The sequence below is a fragment of the Rattus norvegicus genome, chromosome 7, assembly GCF_036323735.1.
Source record: "Rattus norvegicus strain BN/NHsdMcwi chromosome 7, GRCr8, whole genome shotgun sequence".
In the NCBI taxonomy this organism is placed as follows: Eukaryota; Metazoa; Chordata; class Mammalia; order Rodentia; family Muridae; genus Rattus; species Rattus norvegicus.
The window spans coordinates 86,421,118-86,442,650 of record NC_086025.1 but is presented as its reverse complement, the minus strand read 5'-3'; the positions used below and the strand labels follow the sequence as shown (position 1 = coordinate 86,442,650).

The window sequence follows — 21,533 nt, the reverse complement described above, 5'->3', positions numbered from 1 at the left end:
TTTAGTCCCAAGCTTTATACTCACTGTTCTGTGACTTTCTTGACTCAGCCTTTTTTTTTTTTTTTTTTTTTTTTTTTTCCAGAGCTGGGGACCGAACCCAGGGCCTTGCGCTTGCTAGGCGAGCGCTCTACCGCTGAGCTAAATCCCCAACCCCTGACTCAGCCTCTTTTAAGGATTGTTTATCTTGAGAATTTTTACAGATACAGCCAAACTCATGACAGTGTTTTTCTAGGTGAGAGGTACCAGCTCATGGTTCCTAATGCTACCCAAACGCCCTCCCTTCCATCTCCCTTCCCTTTCTTAGCCCTTTCATCCATCTCTTCTACAAGCAAGTCTGTTTGTCTGTCTGTCTCTCTTTCCTTCCTTCCTTTCTTTTTTTAAACAATTTTTTTTCCCTTTGGAAATGTAACTTGTCATTTGATGATGATACATGAGAAAGTTTGGTAATATTTGATGAAATAGAAGTACACTTTGCTTTTTGCAAGTATTTAGAGGGATAAGGAATCCAAAGGTACATTATACAGACACACATGCATACACAGAACATGTCTTTCTCCCTGTCAGTATATAGTGAAAAAATAGTAAAGCCTTGACTTTGTGTTGTGGCTTTAAGCTTACCTCTGAGATTATGTTCTGGCTATGAAAAATAAAATGTTTTTCTCTGAAGTTTTAAAACAACTTTTGTACTCGATTTTCTTCCTAGGTGTAAAAAGGGCTGTTTATAAGCCATTGAATGCAGAAGCAGAGGCAGAGGGAAGAAAAACAATAGGAAGCCAGGCTGAAGGGCTCTGCAGATTAAAAGCATTGCCCTACGGGCAGGCATCATACCAGAGCCTTTTTCATTGTGGTTTCTGGATTTGAAGTATCATTGAGGATTAAAATTGTGGGAGTCTCACAAAACTCAGAAATCATGTGTTTTTTAATTTTTTCAAAAGCTTATTAGAGGATGCATTTTTATGGGGCATTGACCAGATGCTACCAGAAATCCAAAAGAGCATTTAAAACCAAAGCACACATGTCTATTGGTTCCTATTGCTTAATCTTAATCAATATATCTGCGGAGATAATAAATAGCAATGTCTGCGCTAAGGCATGGTGGGGAGTGTAGTCTTTGTGTAGACCTTAGTTCTCTATGCTAGAATTACCTCCTTAAAAACTGGCAAAAAAATATTGACTTATTTGTTGTTTAGACATTATATGTTTTCATTACACGTTTTCATTGGCTTAGTCAGTGGGAGATATTTTCTGCAGAACTGGGTTGCTTTAGCCCTAAAGTATGGGTTTTCAAACATTCTATGAAACATTAAATTAAAACACCCAACTCTCTGTGTGATACATGGTTAAGTAACTGCTGGTTTTCCCATTCTTTAAAACCTGCCTGTCCATTCGTGTGGCAGACTCAAGGAAGAGGAAAAGTATTACTTTGTGTTACGGGCTTGGGTTATTCGTGGCTTTTTTTCTTTGTTTTCCCTGGAGCTTGGAACCTTAGGGAGCAGTGATTGGGACTTGACACATGTTGCTGATTTCTGTACTTCCAGCCTTTCTGTCTCTGTTTTCCTGGAATAGATGACACATTCAGACTCCTTTATAGTTATGATGAGTTGGCCTTGAGGAACATGCCCATCTCTTCTGCATTTGTGTGGTGGGTCTCGCACACTTTCATATTGATGCTTCCGGTGACTCCCTTAATGGAAATCATCTCCCCATGGGAGATGCAGAATTCATCCTTAGTCATGAAGGTCACCAGGGTTCTTCTTGCCAAGAAGACCCTTTGCAAAAGCATAAATGTGCCAGTCACCAAGTGTCCTGTAGGGTTGACTCAGCAAATATGGTTCACCGGAGAGGAGTCCCCAAGAGACTCTTGCGGAATAAAGGGGAGCACAGGTAAAGAGCAGCTTAGTGTCAACCATTGGGGCTCAGAGTGGTGAGTGGGAGGTGGAAATGTAGCAGAAGTCCTCATGCTCTCCTGTATACTCTCATTAGCTTGATAAGGGACCAGCTTATTATCTCCTGTCATTGGAGAGGTCAGACATGGTGGTGACAGCTGTACATGCCAGCATGTATGTCATTTGACCAGCATTCTGAATGAGTGCCACTTGGCAATGTTACTGTAAAAGACTCAGCGAGGAAGAGAGCGTGGAAGGAGATGAGGTTTGGTATAGTTTAGAAAGGGACAGGTTAGCTCCTACCTTTTGTGGAATTCCTTGGGGCAAGACAGTTACTATTGTTAATGATTTTATAAAGATGTTAACCTTGGGGTCCTGAGAATTTTGCTGGAATTGTTGAGCACTGTGAACTGAATGGATACACTGTGGCTCTGGGTCCTGAGTGACTTTTCACCAGTGTGGCTGAGAATAATATAAAGGACGATTTTCTTTGGTTCATGGGTTGAGAGATTGAACCAACTTGGACTTCTCAGCCTCTAGGACACAGCCACACATGTCTACTGTTTATGTGACCTAGTCTGCTATTTTGTTATATCAGCCTGTATGAACTAAAATGCCATCTAGGCACACGTGGCCTTTAAAAATGCTTGACACACAAGGGGAAAGGGTTTTATAATTCTGTGGCTTCTTGTGCACTAGGACTTTAATGGCACAGTAAGCTATACTTAATAACTTATAAAAAAAGGAAATGAACTAATCCGAGTTGACGCTCTCAGACAAAGGATGAAATAGGTTGTTTCCTAGTCCGTGTTCCTACTAAATGACGTAGAATTTATGTGTCAGCTTAGCTGGGTTAAGTTTTTATCTTTCTTGATCTCCTTCTGTAACCAATTTTCGTCTGAGTTAATGGCATTAGCTACTTGTCCTTTTGTCTATATCAAGAGTTGACAAAATATGACCCCCTGCCCAAGTCTGACCCAATACTGAGAAAGAATGACTGACTCTGGTTTATGTTGACGGTTTGGAGGTTTTTGTGTCTGCCTTTTCCCGCTTCTAGTAAACAATTACAAATCCTTTCTTAAAGAGGGCTAGAAACCCCAGTGTAATGTCTTCTAGGTGCTGCTATTGAGAGCTGAGCCTCCTCCTGTCTAGTGTACAATGGATTTATAGAGAGTGAGCATGCAGGGCGAGCCTGGAGATGCTACCTTCAGTCCCAGCAGGTGGGTCTCTGTATTTGAGGACTGAGTTCAGAGCCAGTCTAGGCTACATATGGTGAGATTCTCGTCCTCAAAAACAAAACAAGAGATTTAAAATATATATATGGTTATTGTGTCATACTGGGCCATGACAATCAGTGCTTAAATTTTATCAGCCTTTTAGTGTAGGGAGAGAAAAGCAGAAGGGGACCTCACTTTCCCATAACTAGTGACTTTCACTGCAGTTGGGGCTGAACCGTGGAGATCTGGATGATGGACATCTTGGCATCTTATTCTCCATCTTCAGGGCTGGGTAAGATCATGAGAATAAAATCAGCGTTCAGCAGGCCAGGCCTCAGAAAAGAGTACTCACGGAAAAATTTAGCCTTTTCTCAACAAAACAAAAACATTAGTTCCTTGGCTCAGAGTGGTTAGAGGGTCAGTGAAAGAGGAATATTCAGTTGCATTACAATAAGCTATTTCAAAAAAAAAAAAAAAAGACTGTTTCCCATTTGCTTGTGGCTCTTCTCTTCCCTTTTCCAATTTGCTTGAGGAAAGGGAGGGATAATGTAGTTTTACAAAATGCCTCTGAAGTTCCAATATGAAGATTTGTTTTCCCAGTTACTGGGGCTGCATCAAAATTATTATACACTTTGCCAGCATGAGCAGCTGTTTATTGGGATGATGGATTCCAGATTAAGCATTAAGATAGGGGAGAACCGCTCAGGGCCTTGGCCGAAGAGCTTAAAAAATGGGGCTCAGCTCCTCTGAAGTAGTAGTAATAGAAATTCTCATGCCGGGAGGTGGCGGCGCACACCTTTAATCCCAGCACTCAGGAGGTAGAGGCAGGTGGATCTCTGAGTTTGAGGTCAACCTGGTTTATAGAATGAGTTCCAGGACAGCCAAGATTACACAGAGAAACCCTGTCTTGAAAACAAAACAAAAATCCAAAATGAAATAAAAAAAATAACCGAGTAAGTGACTGTGACCTCTTCTTCCCCATCTCAAAATAAGTTTTGTTTTGTTTTGTCTTAAAGACAGGCTCTCACTTGGCTGTCCTGAAATTTACTATGTAAGAACATGCTAGCCTTGAGTTTCCAGACATCTGCCCACTTCTGCCACACAAAGACTAGGAGTAAAGGGAGGGCCACAGTGCTCTGGTTTAAATTCTGTGTATTGTATTTCCTTCTTGTGATGTCGTGAGCTTGAACAATGCCTGTTTGAGGAAATGGCGTGCCATAGCATCGTGATCTTCATGCTAATATATAAGGGCTCCATGAACACAAACACTAGGGTATCTCAGCAATCGATGGGGTCCTGAGGGATTAATACAGCATGTAGTGTGTAAATACGTTGGACCGAGGACCGATTCAGAACAGCATGGGATAGAATACTTTGAGATGCTCATTTCTGAGGATTTCCATTGAATATGTTTGGGCTGTTGTTTTCTGTGGGCACCTGAAGCTTTGGATGATGGGGGTTAGTGGCATATTTGCATTGTCCATCAGGGTGGCTACTAGGTACTAGGACTCTTGAGCAGTTGGACCGTGAGCAGTCCAATTAATTAATTAATTGATTGATTCAGGGTCAGGGTCAGGCTCAGTTGCCCGAGGATTAGCATTGCTGAAGAACGGCAAGTTTCTAGATAGACATTAGAAATGTTTGTGTCTGAAAACATTCTAGCACAGTTCTTCCCAGCAAGCCAGTCCAGTCACTCACTTGTTGATTGTGCAGACAGACAGTGCATACTGTGTCCCAGACATCATTACTTAGGAGGTGGCAGTTGACAAGAACGGTGCTTTTGTAGGAAAGAAGATGGGAAGGTGTGCAGGGGTTTCTATAAGGCAATCTATAATGTCGCTGGCATGGTTCTATGAGTAACATATACAAGGGATAACTGGATCGAACATGTAAGTCCCTCTGAAAAAGCACGGTGGAACCAGATCTTAGCTTTAAGCCAGAATTTTAAGACATTTTCCAAAGAGGCGGTCCTTTAGGCAGTAAGGAAAACGAGATAAAAAAAAAAACCAAACACAGTATGCTTATTGTGTCGTATTGGGACAGGGCAGTCAGTGCTCACACATTATCAGCCCTTTAGTGTAGGGAGAGGAAAGCAGAAAGGCAACAAGCTAAGCTTTTTCCTGGAGACTTCTCCACCAGACAATGCTTTTTTTGTTACAGAGAGCTGTGCAACTTCCCCGCCAGCCACATCTTTCACTTGGAACGTGCTTCCCCACCCACACCATGCATATTGAGAACCAGGAACATACCCAGCAGGTCACCAATCCAGAAAAATCCATAGCTCAAGGGGATATCATTGATGAATTACAGGCACGTTGCCTGTCAGCAGGAAACATGGATTGGACCAGAGACGTCTTCTACCATGCTGGTTTTTCTAAAGAAGATCTCTGGCTCTAAAAGAAAGACGCCTGAACACGCGGTCAGCACTGAAAACAAATATTGATTGGCCCCCGCTGAGGAGCCAAGCTAGAGTGGGTCAGAGGCTGATGTCAAAAGTGCTGGGGTGTGGAAAACCATTACTGTGCTGATGGGCCAGAATGTTAGCTCCATTTATTTGTGAGGTCTCAAGAGTGGGAGGGGAATATTTAAGTGGCTGAAGGAGGAGGGCAGAGGAGGTGGTGCGGATGGAGACTGGATAAAGGTAGTCTCTCATGTGGGCCTCACTTCCTGTGGGCCCACTTCCTTGTGGCCCATTCTACACAGCGTTTTTCTGACTTGCTCCCTTCCCACTCCCCTTTAAAAGTGCTGTGCAAGATCCACTTAATTGAAAGAATATGTCTAAACAGCTGATGCTCTGTGGTGTTTAGATTATGGATTCAGACCATAGGCATGTTCTTATTATGCTGGTAGAAAAGCGCACTGGTTGCATCTGATTTCATCTAACTGTCTAGTGGGTTAGAAATACTGTGGTCTCTGCCAGATGTACAAGATCCTGTAAAAGGAGCATTTTCTCTAGTGAATCAGTCTTCCTAGCGCCACAGATCTAGCTTGTCTGAAACAGTTTGTTACTCTGTGCATGAGGCTGGGTTCGGTTCGGTCTCTTTTTGTGAAATGGAGAGCTGCAGAAGCCAAATCTAGACTCCTTTCAATGAAAATACCAAATCTTCAAATCAACACTTTGCATTTAAACCTATGGTTTTGTTGTGCACGGGGAGCAACGTTCTCCAGGAGAAGTTTTTATAACGGTGAACTAGTCTAGAGGTGCAGGACAACCGTTAGCCTCGTGTTGATAGTAAATATTGTAAATAGTGTGAATGAGGTCTGAAGTGTTAAAATGTTTAAGTGGCCCTTCGTGGTTAGCAGGCCATCCTGCAGCCCAGAGCTTGGGTCTGCTTTTAGAGGATGGTGTTGGCGGAGGTGGGAAGAGCACTTTGTCAGTGCTCCCACTTTTTAACAGTGTCTTCATTCAAGATTCCTATCTTCCCCCCATTCATACTCTAGAAAGAAGCGGCTGCTGCCCCCAGTGGGGTGAAGAGCTGAGGCTGGAGATTGGGAAACTGCTATTAAAATACTGCCATGTTGACTCTGTCATTCATTTCCCTGAAGCCCGCCAGCCAGACGCGCAGGTCTTTGGTAGTGGGGACCATCACCCCCCTCTCCTGAGGAGCTTCCATTCATCGCAGTGCTGAAAGTTCTCTGTCTGAGACTGGGTTCAGCTTTAAATACATTGTTTCTTAACTTTCCGGTGAGGAAACATCCAGGTTTCCTGGGCTACACTACATCTCCCACAAGGACAGAGGAACAGGTATATTCGTATAGGTCATGGTATCCGATACTAATATGGCTGTTTCTTCTCTCTCACAGAAAGGTATCTGAGATTAGATACAGGTCACCACCACTGTGCTTTTTGCCCTTGATTTCTCCGAGTGGTTGAGTTTTGTGCTTCATGTTGGTTAAACACTACCGTTTCTCTCTACCTCGTTTGGTCTTTTCTTTGTTGATCCTCAGGTAAATGTAATCATGAGTGCGAATACACGCTTATTTATTTCTCCTCTTTTAGAGTGTAACTTCACCAGCTAGCGAGGTCCGAGGGAGTAGTACACATGGCTCTCTGTTCACGTATTGCTTGAGTCAAGAGAGGGAAAGAGAAATGTAAGAATGGAGATACGCTCTCTCTCCTCGTTCTCTTTCTTTTAAATTGTTCAACGAGTTACGTCAGGCGGCATCCATCTCCCAAGGAATCGATATAATTTGGTTTCTAAACTCGGCGTGTCTCCCTCTGGCTGGAAGGAAGTGGTTTTGCCATACAACAGAAGTGGATTCAGCAAAATGCTGTCGGTAAAACGGTAATGTTGGCCTTTCCACAGTGACAGGAAAGTAGCAGCAAAATGTGTGGTTTTCTGTTCTACCACTGTGGGTTAAGAACAGCGTCTGAGAAGAGAGGATAAGGGATGGATGTGTGTGTGTATGCATTGCTTGTTCCCTGTCATTTTGGACTCCGAACCTCATCTTCTTTATCCCTGAAGTGGGAGCCATCTCCACTTCCTGTCGGCTGGCTTGAACTCTTGTAGAATGTATTAAATCCCGATCTGAGGTTTCTAGCCCTGCCCTAGACTATTTAAGTTCCTGGATGAAAGGCACACACACTTTATGTTTATAATGAGCCTTAAACAACGCAACAGCCGGGCAGCTGCTTGCCTCTATGCTATCAGAATCTACCTTTCTATCCGTAAGTCTGAGTTCTTACTCACTTTGTTTCATCTGGGCTGCTCTGAATTCTAATTGGCCAGCCCACTTGGCCACGATTTCTTTACTTCTAACCCATGGCAGCTTCTTCCTCTTCCTCCTGCACTTCTCCTCCAACCTCAGCCTGCTAAGTCTAAATCCCACCTATGTCTCTTCTGCCCGGCTTTTGGCATCTTTACTCACCAATCAGAAATAACTTGGGGGCAGGGTCATGCAGATTCTCTTGTCTCTGGGCAACCAGTCTTGGGGGACCCAATATTAGCATTAAAATGCAAGTAGCATTGGGCTAACCCACTTCATTGATTGTTTTGTCTACAGACTTAACTGTGAAATTTTAAGTAAGTGCCTGGGCCGAGTGTCAGCCTGACTCTGTATTAGCAGGGGAACTAGCTCAGAAGTCTTGGGAGAAAGTGCTAGGCTAATGGATGAAGCCTGAAGCCTCTTGTTTCTTAAGATTCATGCATCTTGCCAGAGTGGAGTAATGGGGTTAGAGGAAGATTTGGGGCCAAAGCCTTTGCATCCTCCGTCTATCTGTCTTTCTCAGGCTTGTTGAAAAGAAGAGGTCCAATGGAGGATTATTTGGACAAGTATTTGCTCTGTCTAATTATTCACCAGAGAAGCTTTCCTGAATGTTTAATGCAAACCTTAATATTTACAATAGCATAAGGAAGAGTTTATAATGTGTTGGGGAGGCTTCCGACTTGAGGCAGTAATTCTTCTCTGCAAGTATGTATATAAGAGTGCTTTCCCCTAAGAGACAAGAGCCATATTTACCTTAGCCACTGTTTGAACTGAGATGAAGGAAGAGTGGAGAAAACTCCAGAGAAGGGAGGCACCGCTGTAGTGCTGCTGCTAACAAGTTTTATAGATGTTTGTCTCCACCAGATAGTTAACATGGGGGGGATGCAAGTAGGTGTTCCCAGTTGCTTCCTATGTGCTCGTGATAAGGGTGTCACAGGGCCATAGTTGACTGTGATCCTGGTACTGGTGCCCCTCTGGATCTGTTCCTTCTTTTCTTTCATCCAGCCTATTCCTGACCAGTTTCAAGGTTTAGTGAGTCCTTACAAAGTGACTTCTAGAGGCCCTCTCTGTACGTTGCAAATAGGCATCATGCAGAGCAGAGGTCAAAGTTTTCTCCCATGCCATATGTGACCCTTAAGAAGGTTCTTTACCTCTGGATACCTCACTATTCCCATCTGTAAGTAGAACACTATCCTATCATACACAGGTGAGGAGTGCTGCAGCCCAGCACTGGTTTTCAGGCTCTTGCCTTGGTGTGGTAGCACCTAGGACATGTTCAGGTTGCATAGAAAGGGCTGTTGTTGGGATTCCTGGAGTATATCTATCTCTGAGCACTGCATCCAGCACCAAACAAACCAGGCCGTCACTCAGAGGTCCCATTTCTCCAAGAACAAGAGATGATGAAGAAGAGAGACTGGCAATGCTGGCAAAGTGATAGCATATGCATATGACCAAAGCCTCAAGGAATTCAGATGACAGACAGTGAGGGACAAGTCAACAGACACTCTGTCTACAGCACGGACCTGTAGACCCTATTCTGTTCTTGTTCTGCTCACTTACTGTTGTTGTTTCAGCCAGTGGAACCAATACAAATGGCGGCGGTGACCTGCTTCCGAGTGAGTGTCATAAATCATATTTAGGTAAATGTATGTAACCTCCATTTGCTAGAATGCTTGGATGTTCAGATATCACTAAGTAATATGCCTGCCTGACTGCCTGCCTGCCTGCCTTTCCTCCCTCCCTTCCCTCCCCTCCCCTTCTCTTCCCTCCCCTTCTCTCCCCTCCCTTTCTCTCCCCTTCCCTTTCTCTCCCCTTCCCTTTCCCTTCTCCTTACTATCAGGTCTCATTCAGACCAGGCTGGCCTCCAACACTCTCTATATAGCTAAAGGAAACTTCAATTCCTGATCCTCCTGCCATCATTTCCCAACACAGTTCCTTTTAAACCAGTGTTTGTTTTTGTTAAGTATGGATCCATGGATTACTGGACCCAACTGTGGAGTGGTCCTAGTTCTCTGAGGATTGTTTACATGAGTTAGTGGGTTTTTTTTTTTTTCCCTGTCATCTTGAAACCAAATCTCTCGTCCTTCCTTAACTGTTCCTGTTTTCTCAAGTATGAGAAAAACTAACCTATGATACATTCATTCAGGTCTTTGTCCCCCCATCTTTCACTGGAGCAAATGTTTTGATTTGTAGCCTCATTGGTACCATCTGAGCTATATAAGTACAAAACAGTCATCGTCCAGAGAGGCGTGGCCTCAGTTGTTCTAGATCATTTCTCAAGGTTGTCTTAGTTGATGTTGAAAGTCAAGTGGTGGTTTAAGGTGTTTGTTTTGAGTAGTTGACTCCTCAGACTCCAGTTTTTCAGTTTGTAATGAAATTGAATAGGGTTTCACCAAAGGAGTCCTTCCTCGTGAGTGGGAGAAGCTGCCTGTGAGGATGGAGCACACCTTCCTGAGCTCTAGGGCTACAGGGATAAGCTGTAAGTTAAGCAGAGTGCCTCACGTGGAGAATATAACCTAGCAGGGACAGACAATAGAAACAGAAGCCTGCATCAACCTGAATAAATAAGCCTGGGAGGCAGCATCTGGAAATAGGGACACCCTAGAGCAGGCTCGGTTATGTACTTGAAAACACAGTAATGTGGCTTAGATTGGGGAAGGGGGGCTGGGAGCCAGGGAAAGAATTCATTCTGTGTATTGGAGACTGAGCCCAGACCTGCTAGGTCTTGCTCCTGCTGTGGCTTGCTGTGTTATTTTATATCTGTTCAACACCTCCATTTGTTTCCTGCTCTAAATGGGAGATACTTTTAAATTCCATAGTTGTCATAGTTAAAATAATTGTTTAGTTTTCACCTTTTACCTGAGTATGTGTAAGTGAACGAGTACCTCACCTTGTTTGTAAGGGAGAGGCCTTGTTTTCTGTTTTCTAGAAAGCCACTTGTCTGGCTTTAATACGGGCCAGCAGGAACCCATGCTTACCTGTCCACTGGAATCCACGGGCAATTTGCATAATCAGTCTATTTGCCCTGCCTCCTCTTGATTAGTCTCTCTGTCAGACTGCAGTTTCCTGGGGCTACATGGAAAGAGAGTGAGAGGTTCACTCTGCAGTTGATGCTTGAACTGCTGGAGGATGCCAAACATGTCTGCCGAGGATGGAGGGTTGGGATTGCAGATCTGGTCTTCTTCCTCCCTGTGCCTGGTGGGTTTTGCTGTTTGCCCTCTTCTTAGCAGCTACTACCATCTTCCCTGATGCTCTAGTTTCTGGTCAGCAGAGTGGCTCTCAGAGTGAGGCTACAGAGGTGTCTTCTGCATCAGTGTCACCTGAGATAATTCTATAAATGGCTCTGCCATTCTTGCTCTAAAGCAGCGGTTCTCAACCTGTGGGTTTGAGAGTCACATATTAGATATTTATACTACTATTTACCACAGTAGCAAAATTATAGTTATGAAGTAACAATGAAAATAATTTATGTTTGGAGGGATCGCTACAGCATGAGAGACTGTATTAAGGGTCACAGCATTAGGAAGGTTAAGAACCACTTGTAGACCTACCAGATTGGAATTAAGAGGGCCGGTCCTAGGAATCTCTTTCTGTGGAAGTCCTAACGTTAGGAGCTTTGTGCCCTCCAATTTTGAGAATCTTTTGTTTATAAGAGATGATTTTGCTTTTGTAATAGTAATAACAGCTAATCTTTACTGAAGGTTAATTATTTGAAGGAACTCTATTTTTACATATAGATGAAGAATTAATTCTCGAAGCCATCTTTGGGGGATATGTAAAAAGATAATCTTGCGCGGCCATTGGGGATCGTGATTGGCTCACATATGGATCCAAGAGTCAGTTCCAAGTCCCAGGTCCCCAGCCCTCTCCTTCTCCCAAGCTCTCCCTTGCATAATGGTATTCCATGAATAGCTCTTTGTTAAACGAAGCAAGCGTTTAACTTCCGGTCGTGTATCAGGTAACATATTAGACAGCATATTTTAGCTGAGCCTTAGATTACATTGAAGTCTAGGATTCAACTCAGAGTTTAACTGTGTCCCCCAAGTGTTCACTTACTTTGCTCAGTGCAAATCCATGATGCACCCAGACTATTCTTGCACACTCTGAGCTGCCCTGTACCTGTGTGGGGGATAGGTCCCTATGTAGTCCTGTTCGTGCTTCTGGACTGTCATCCCTGTAATTGACCAGCACCCAAATAGGTAGAATCCTTCAGCTGACCCCGACTCCAGCTGAACATCTGAATACTGAAAGGTAGTGCAAGGAGTTAACGAGGTCTTCTCCAGTAGTTGGTGGTTGCTTGAAGGAGTTTTTTTCTTCTTAACGATTCCAGTAGTCTACCTGAGAAAAAATTAGCTGTTGAAATAGGAGCAGCCCAAGCAGGTTTGAAGATAAAAACCAACCATTCCATCCATATTCCTTTCTTATTTTAGTTTCCTACTGCTTTACATCCCCAGGAGGGATTTGCGAAGGAAACCTCCCTGGTAACTTCAGGCAGAGATGGTTTTCATGACTACGGGTGCCTTACCGAGCCATATGAAGAGGAAGTGGGTGGGATTCTGCTCGTATTTTCTCAAACCTCTAGGTTATGAACATTTCAAGAAGTATTTCTTATTTCTGAAAGTGAATCATAGTTGCCATTCTGAAGTGGCTTTATTTGTTGTAATTACATTTCAGCTGTGAGCGCACTGAAAGCACAAAGCCTAATTTGTGCTAAAAGATAATTTTAAAATGTTAGTCTTTCACATTCAACGACGGTCATTTTAGTTGTGGCAACTCAAGATTCATGACTAATCGTCCCGTTCGCCACTGGCCAAATGTTTCCACATCTTTGGTATGCATTTTGCAAGCTGTTTATAATGAGAACCCATGGGGCGAGAGTTTGCAGAAGCCCAGCCTGTGATCCTGAACAACTTTGGGTAGAATTTATTTAGATCACGTATTATTTTGAGTTTCTTTTCCGTATTGAAAGGCTGGTGTTGAACACAAGTGCTTGGGAGACAGACCATGCAGATCTAGTGCTGGGTTAATGAGCTTTGGTCCTGTGCTTAGCCTTGATGCTATTCTATATGAAAGAAGGGTGCAGAGCGGGAGTTGAAGCTGAGTCAGGGATATTCACGAACCCGAACTTCCTAAAAGTGTCAAGGTTAGTACTTCTCATCACATCCATCTCCTTCTTGGAGATGTTTCATAGTTTATTAGCAGCTGCATAGAAGGAAGAGGAGGAGATGGTAAGAAGGGAGAAGAAAGTCTTAGGGTTCATGCCTGCCACTGCTCCAATATCAAACTCAAACACTATTTATTTTATTTGATACATAGACTCTGAAGAAAAAAAATATAAATCTGTTGGATATTGACCACAAGAAATCACTGATAGATATGCGTTTGTAAGTTCTTTAAGTTTGAAGTTTTCAATTTGCCCCAGTTCATTCATTCAAGCCATGTTTTAGAGTCCCAGTGCTCGTTCAGAGCATTGTGTGGAGTCTCAGCAGTTAACCAGATAGGGGTGCAGGCTGACAGGATTTCGGTGGTTGTCATTGTAGGTGCCTTTTTCTTTGAGTGATATCTGCGTAGGCGTGCAGGGCATCCTATAGCTGCTGAAGCCTCAGGCATAGTCCTCTCAGTTCTATGCATTTAAGGAAATCAGTGTGTCTCAGGCTAAAGACCAGCTCATCTGAAATGGAAACAAGACACTTTTTCATTATAGGTCTCAGCAAAGGAACATACAACACAATGCAAATATGTGTAAGTTGCCTGTGGTGGCCAGAGGTCCTTCGAGCACACTGAGAGAAGGACTCTATGTAAAAGTGAGTTGCATGGCATAAGGAAGATGCAGGAGGCAAAGAAAAGAAAGGGGGCAGAGGGTTCAAAGAATCCAGAAAAACAAAAGAAACTTTTGAGTATGAAAGAAAGCCTACACACCGGGTTTTGTATCCAGCAAAGACAAGATGCATTGTGCAAAATGTTTGTCTATGTGTGCACATAAACCCTGGGGTATCCACGCTCCCAGGTACTCACACTCGTGTGGTCTTAGGATTCATCTGGATATCATAGGTAGTAATAGTTTTATACCGTTTTTTATACCTTTTATTCTCAAGCAGGGCCTGAGGACTGCATTTTGACTGTTCATTGATTCTCTTTGTTTTCACTGACAATTCTTGTGGTAACATCTACTATTAAACCTTCAGTGGGTCTCTATGTCCAAAAAGAAACTCTCTATTTAAACATTGCAGAAATAATGGCACGGAGTCCCATTTTATTGCTCAAGATGAAGAATATGAGGTGGGAGGAAGAGTAGGGGGAGGAAAACACATATGAAGCTGTAGTTCACGACTGCAGAAACCAAAGTCATTTGTGAGTCGGTTTAAGCATTTCAGATTTGCTCAGATCATATCATGACAGACTAACCAAGGGCCCGGGAATTACATTACTTTGAATTAGCAAAATTTTGAATTAAATGAAATAAATCAAAGTAGCTACCCACCACCATCACTTGGTCTTTGTACAAAGTTAGAAAAAGCAAGGCAGATTTATAGTTTTAGGTTTTCAGCCAGAGTTCTTTAGTTTGCTATTTTCCGTGTATGTGTTTGTGCCCAAGTGCAGGAGCTCACAGGGGTAAGAAGAAGCATTAGCTCTCAGTGAACTGCTGTTAAGGGTGGTTGTGAGCTACAATGTGAAACCCAGGAACCAAACCCTGATCTTTTGCAAGAGCAATAGGTCTCTTAACTGCTGAGCTGTCTCTTTAGGGCAGCCTTTTTTTTTTTTTTTTTTAAATATTCTTTCTATATCTTTTCCTTAAGTTCCTCATTGTCTCAGAGGTAGATCTTCTTACAGTCACAGCCATCTGGGCATGGGGATGAGAGTATAACGTGCCCCACTTTTGGTTATTCCCGGAGTGCTCTAGATACCTAGTGGATCCTTTTAGGATGCCCTGCCAGTGTCGAGCTATGTCTGTGTATGTAAAGTGCTTTGCTGGCCTCCTTGTGGGACTGAGCAACAATGTGATAACAGGCAAGATCAGTGCCAGCTACAGGCTTTCTCTCTGATATCATCAGGGGAAATGCGTGCGTGCGTGCGTGCGTGCGTGCATGCGTGCGCGCGCGCACACACACACACACACACACACACACACACACACACACACACACACACACACACACACACACACACACACACACACACAGGGCAGCTGAGATGAATAGAAAGACCTGGCTTCTCCCTGGGATAGCTAGAAGGAGAGGGGGCGGGGAGCATGGACTTGCTTAGTAGTCCAAAGTATTTCAAGCAGCTCCCTGTGTGCTCCAGAGTTCGATTTAGCAGGCATGGGCTCCTTTTATTATGATATTGTTCCGCACTTTTGATGCTTAAAGTACCAGAGAACAGTTACTGATCTGATTTATAATTCTTGGGGCACCAGAAAAGGAAGCAGTGCATTCTCTTACCTATCTACCCAGAAGACCTTTCTGTCTGCCTCCTGAGGTTCTCAGCTATGCTATGATGTATCTGATAGCTTATTTTTTTTTTTTTTTTAGCCCAGGTCCTGGCTGTTTTTCTTCGTGAGCGATTTTGAAGTAGTAGAAATAGTTACAACCAACTTTGGTATTGTCTCTTTCTCCTATCTTGGTTGCAGGAGATTGATCGGCAGCTTCTCTCGGCTCTGGCTCTCATACTCTCTCTCGAGAGCCTGCCTCCTAGCTTGTTCGACCCCTAGCTCTCCTCTACTCTGATGATCTTTTCCACGTGTTAAGTCTAATTGTGGTCTCATCTCTTAGAACCCATCTTAGTGGCTTCTCCTCGGCATGATATGACTTTAGCTACTTTTCAGGCCTGGATGCCGCCATGCTCCTTGCCATGATGATAATGGACTGACTTCTGAAAAGGTAGATCAACCTCAATTACATGCTTTCTTTTATAAGAGTTAATTTGGTCATGGATGGTGTCTCTGCACCCCAATAGACCAATGACTTTGACTCTCATGGATCCTACAGAACCAGAGTAGGGGCTGTTTTGTCCATGTATGCTCTAGGGTTTAGTATATATTTGTTGCCAAAATGAATGGTATGCTTCTGTATTTCCTATTGTGTGCTCCAGGGACAAGAGTCAGAGAAGACAGATATAGAGTTGATCGAAAGCTGCAGCTTTCATATTGCTGTTAGCTTTGGAAACAATTGCTTGCCTGCTTCTATAACCCTTTGAAGCAAACACACACATGTGTACTCACTGTGTAACTCTAAGTGTTTCCATTAAAATGGGATTGGACTTTTCGATGTCTGCAATATTGACCTTGCTTCTGCCAGGACCAATTCTGTCTTTTTAGGGGAAAGAGAGATTTTAAGTGCTCATATGTGACATTAAAGCTATTATGTCTGAATTAGCAAATACAAGTTTGAATTCTCTCTCTCTCTCTCTCTCTCTCTCTCTCTCTCTCTCTCTGCCCCTCCCTCCTTCCCTCTCTTCCTCCCTCCATCCCCTGTCCCTCTCCCTCTCTCTCCCTTTCTCCCCCTTCTCCCTCTCTCCCTCATCCCTTCTTTCTCCCCTTACTTGTTCTAATCACTAAGGCTGATATCAAAGACTTTCTAATTTTCCTTGGCTGATAGTAACATGTAGAAAATAGAAAAGGCCAAATCTTGTTAACTATGTTACAGAAGATTATAAATTGTACTTGGGAGGAGGGGAATCTTGGGTCAAATTATTGAAGTATGTAGAACATTCAATTTAAGGTTTTAGGGAGAAAGGTAAAGTTTGTTTTTCAGTTTATGAAAAAAATGTTACTAACTTTGATGGGAAGAAGTCAAATTCTTTAAGCAACTTTACACTTATTTTGTGTGTGTGTGTGTGTGTGTGTGTGTGTGTGTGTGTGTGTATGTGTGATGTGTTGTGGGGGGGTCTAACAATCTAGAAAGGGGCCCAGGAGATGGGAAAGAACAGAGGCTGTGAGGGAAGACACGTGGTATGAAATATCACAGTACAAGGGGCATTGCTGAGTGTTGGGGAGCTCAGTGGGGCAGGGGCAGGCTGATGGGAAGAGAAAGAATCAACCAAGTCTAAACATGAATGAAAATACCTTATGGGGCTGGGGATTTAGCTCAGTGGTAGAGCGCTTACCTAGGAAGCGCAAGGCCCTGGGTTCGGTCCCCAGCTCCGAAAAAAAGAACCAAAAAAAAAAAAAAAAACCTTATGCAAACATGTTGCCTTGCATGCCATTTAAAATTAAAAATTAAAGCTACTATAAAGTTCTTCTTTTCAAAGCATCTGTTTACTGTTCTGACAGTGCAGAGAGCCAGTCAATGCAAGGCAGTAGGAACTGTCAGCATTGCTTGCCTTGTTCCTTAGGGACCGGTGGAATGAATAGATAAAAAAGGTTTTGTAATTAGTAGATCAACTGTTTATAAATTAATGGGTAGCTCCAAAGTACTACAGGGGACCCAAAATAGTTTCTGCCAAGTGTTTTATCTATTCTTGGAACAGCCTTATTCATGCATTATAATTTGCTTAGCCATTCTTTCTCCATAGACAGCACAAAGATTAGTTACAACCTCCTCTCTGTTGAATACTGTAGTTTCCTTATTAGCAAAGTCGAACCGGATAACTTCACAAAAATGACAGTGGTAGAAAGGACACTTAGGAACATTATGATGTCTGTTGACATTTTCCTATTGACACATATTCTTTAAGTGTGTTCACATACTCTCTTGGTGCCCTGCCTCTGGATAGAAGGCACCATATATGGGCAGCCAATAACCATGAAAATGATCCCTTTGAAAGGAAGCTACTGATGGATCTGGCTTTTCCATGAATGACTGCATAGTGCTACACAGTGGACAACTGCTTCCTGGCCCACAGCAAACACCACCCTGCTGTGCACACCCTGCATGGGGCTGCCCTCCCAGCAGGGGTGTGTGTTTGTCCTGGTGCCTGAGGACTGCAGCTTGGCCCTTTTGTTTACAGGAGAGAGGACAGTGACCTCTGCTTCCAGCTGCTCTGAAAGAAAACAGTGTTGGAGAACCAAGAGTGAAGTTTCCACTTTACAAGTCACTGAGGGGCAATTTGGGTCGGGGGTGAGGGTGGGGGCATATTCTCAACCTTCCCGAGGGAAAGACTGTGGGATAAAATGCAGACCTTTGGATTTAGAACCCAGATGATGGGAAAACGGAAAGAGACTAGTCATTCTAAAGCAAACTTTCTGGGCAGGCTTTCCATATATTAAGTTTGGAAGAGGGCCATGATGAGAAACAGAAAAGGCACATACACAGTTTGTAATGACTTTTTAAACGGGTGGCATTAATTGTGCATGCTGGGGATGGGGTTCTCCTCTCTCAAGGTCTCTCCCAAAGAGAAACAGCTGCTCATTCGCTAGCTTAGTATGACTTAAATCCGGAGGTCACTCAGCACTGCTGTGCGGTTGTTTCTCAAGTTTCGATTGGTGGTAATTGTCAAAGAGGAGCTCATCTCCAGGGTCAGGGATATGGGTGACGTAGATCCCTCCTGTGTCCCCACCTCAGGCCAGGAAGTGAGCTGTGTTCTCCATGGAAACTTGCCAAAAAGGCATCCTGATCTCAGCATTCCTGGAGTTTGCAAATACCAATTATTTTCGATTGAAAGTTAAGTACATAATTGTATACTGTAACCTTATCATTAGAAATTTGCTATGTTGCAGATGATACAAACAGGGTACAGTGATTCAAAAATACCTGGGTTAGTCTGAGAGACACAGTGGTTTTAAACTATGACAATTCAAGGTCTCCGAGGTGGTGGCTTTGGGATGAATCAGCCTTGTGAGGAGCTGTTGTTCCAGATAGGCTGGTGAGGCAGATGTAGACCAAGAGGTAAACAGGAACTTTGCACATGATTCACATGACTCTCTGTTCTTTTTTGTTTCTTAAATTTTCTTAGATTTATTTTTATTATTTTTATGTGTATGAGAGTTTTGCCAGCATGTGTATCGTGCACCATTTGCGAGCTTGGTGCTAAGGAGGTGGTGAGCCTCCATGTAGGTGCTGGGAATCAAACCCTCGTCTTTCTCTGCAAGCGCCCATAAGTGCTGAGCCAACTCTCCATCCGGGATACACATGATCTTCTCTCAGGTTACTTTAGAGTCCAGGTAGAAGGGAAACTTGGAGGTACAGACTCTGTTTTGCATTTTTAAAAAACCTGCTTGTTTTTCCTTTGAGAGACTATGTGTTTGTTTTTCTGTAGACTTGATTTAATAGACCTGAGGTAGGTGGAACGGTGAGGGAGTGGCGTTTTTGTCCACCAAGAGCAATGATAACTTGAGGTTCAGTAGAGTGGGTAATTGACTCTTCTAGAGAAGAACCTGGAGGACAAACATGGAAGATGCATGTGGCTCAAGGTCATTTCTCCCATGTCTTTCTTTTATGACGCATCTTTCTGTCTAGGAGCTCCAGCTGAAGTTTATCATTGGTCATACCTGCCAGGGCCTCTGCATGGGGTAACAGGGAAGCAGACACTCGATGAAATGATTTACTTAAGAAGGCTTTTATTATCTAACATTTATATGGCATTCTATAAGGTGCTGTCTAGTACGTGCGTGCCTCACACACTGTGACAGAGTTGTGGGAAGGTAGAGATGGTGGAAGGGCTGTTGTGGAGAATCTAGTATCTGCGGGAATCAAGTGTGTTTCCTGGTCTTGTTACTGAGTTGGGAAGCTGCCCCCTTTCTTCTTTAGTAAAGCTCTTCCATTGTGTTCCAAAGTTTCTATGGTATGGAGTTTGTTTCAGTGATTGACAGAATGGTTGCTAACTGCCCTCCAGTGATTCCCCTCCACCCCAAATTGTCATTGAAATATAACGGAAGTAAGTGTGGGCAAGCATTTGTAGAGATCAAGTGACCCTTTTTAACTAAACACAGCAATGTCTTGAAGACAGGTACCAAAGGCTGAGCCTGTCACTTAGAATCCCTTCTACTTGTCCAAGTTGCAAACCTCAGAAACTCCTCTGCTCTGATATTCTGTTTCCTTGGGTATTCTATCTTGCCGTACCTCTAGGGCAAGATTGCAGGGAACTACCAGGCCTAAAGTGCAGTTTCCCCTCGCAAACTTACTGTAATATGTGGATTAGTCATGGAAGTGATTGGGCTGGCCACAAACCAGACCTAGCCTTCCCAGTGTCTGTTTTCTGGAGATAGTCACTAGAAATACGTCTTAAGAGATCAGCACTAAGGGTGTGAGTCATGTAGCTAAGACACATTTGTAGATTAAATACTTAGGAGCTTCCCAGACTGTCCTACCACATCCTCATAAAGAAACAGAACCTTCTTCCTGTCCCATTCCCCTTTCTAACTTTCTCCTATTGAATGTAAAAGTTGCATTTACTTAGTTAGTGTTTGTATATGAACACACTTTGATGCACTATGCAGTCAGTTTTCTGACGGCCAGAGAGAATTTTGTGGAGTTCTTTCTGTCTACCTAGTGGGACCTGAGGATCAAACTTAGCTTGTCAGCCTTTGGGTCCTGTGCCTTTACATGCTGAACAATTTTACTAATCCACAGCATTTCCTTTCCTTTTCCTTTTCTTTTTCTTGTTCTCTCTCTCTCTCTCTCTCTCTCTCTCTCTCTCTCTCTCTCTTTCCCTCCCTCCCTCCCTCCCCCTCCCCTTCCCCTTCTCTCTCTCTCTTTCTTTTCCTTTCCTTTCCTTTCCTTTCCTTTCCTTTCCTTTCCTTTCCTTTCCTTTCCTTTCCGTTTCCTTCCTTCCTTCCTTCCTTCCTTCCTTCCTTCCTTCCTTCCTTCCTTCTTTCCTTTCTGTCTGTCTTTCTGTCTTTCTTTCTTTCTTTTTCAGAGTTGTAACTTAGAAACTTTCAGATAAATATTTTTGCATAGTTGAATGCAAACATTAGACTCCTTTACGTGTCACAGCATTTGAATTAAGATTCCAAAGGGGCAATGCAGTGGCTGACGGAGGCTGACAGGATGCAGGGGGATTGCTCAGTTCCCATGTTGTAATCACTTAGAAGGATTGGGACGTACGAGTATGATGATACTATGTGAGAACAGCAGTGTGGCTGCTTAGACATCACAGGCAGAGGGCCTGGAGACCCTCAGTGATGCGAGTATGAAGTAAGGTCTGTGGGAGTAGTTCCACACTACTGTACCTTCATCAGGAGAGAGACCGCTTCATGCCACAGGAAGCAGAAAGCCCGAATTCTGTGACTTTCTCCAGACAGACCCATGTTTCATGGCCCTGCACAATGACTGTGGTGGCAGGTCTTTCATTTGAAAGAAAAGGAAAGCCAGGGCAGCATGGTGTCTCCCTTTACTCCTTGGCTGAATACCCGGGTTATGCACTAGCACTACTAAAGGAGCTCTGCAGTTTAACTGGAGGAGAAAACCTAATGACAGCTGGTTTCACCGTGAGCCTTCAGGTTGTAAGTATTTAGCGTGTGCACGCCAGACCACTGGCTTTGGGTGCTGGGTCTGGAGATACTTACATGAATTGCACAGTGTCTCTTCCTCTGTGGGTCAAATCCCAAGTTGGACAATGATTCAGGGAAGCTAGACCTGAACTCTGGCATTAACCAGTGCTTCGTGATACAGGTAGCAATGTGCCCTTCTACTCCAGTGTTCCCTCCTTCTTAGGAAAGTGTGTGCTTGCTGATCTCCATAACATCTCAGCTCATTATTACTCACTCTCACTCATCCCAGAATCTGGTGATTCCTTTTTCTACTAACAACAAAGAAAACAGAAACCTACCTGGCTGGGGTACTTGATA

At 43.5% G+C, this 21,533-nt stretch overlaps 2 protein-coding genes across 3 annotated transcripts in view; both read left to right on the top strand.

The window, feature by feature from the left end:
* Ext1 (exostosin glycosyltransferase 1) overlaps positions 1–21,533 on the top strand; it is a 278,838-nt gene that overhangs the window by 101,838 nt on the left and 155,467 nt on the right. The gene's annotated exons all lie outside the window — the stretch shown is intronic.
* Positions 1–21,533, top strand: part of LOC134479904 (keratin-associated protein 10-6-like) — a 235,995-nt gene that overhangs the window by 99,631 nt on the left and 114,831 nt on the right. Inside the window, exon 1 of the mRNA XM_063264625.1 lies at positions 1–21,533. This exon is cut by the window's left edge and continues 99,631 nt beyond it; it is cut by the window's right edge and continues 114,831 nt beyond it. The gene's annotated coding sequence lies outside the window, so the exon portion shown is untranslated.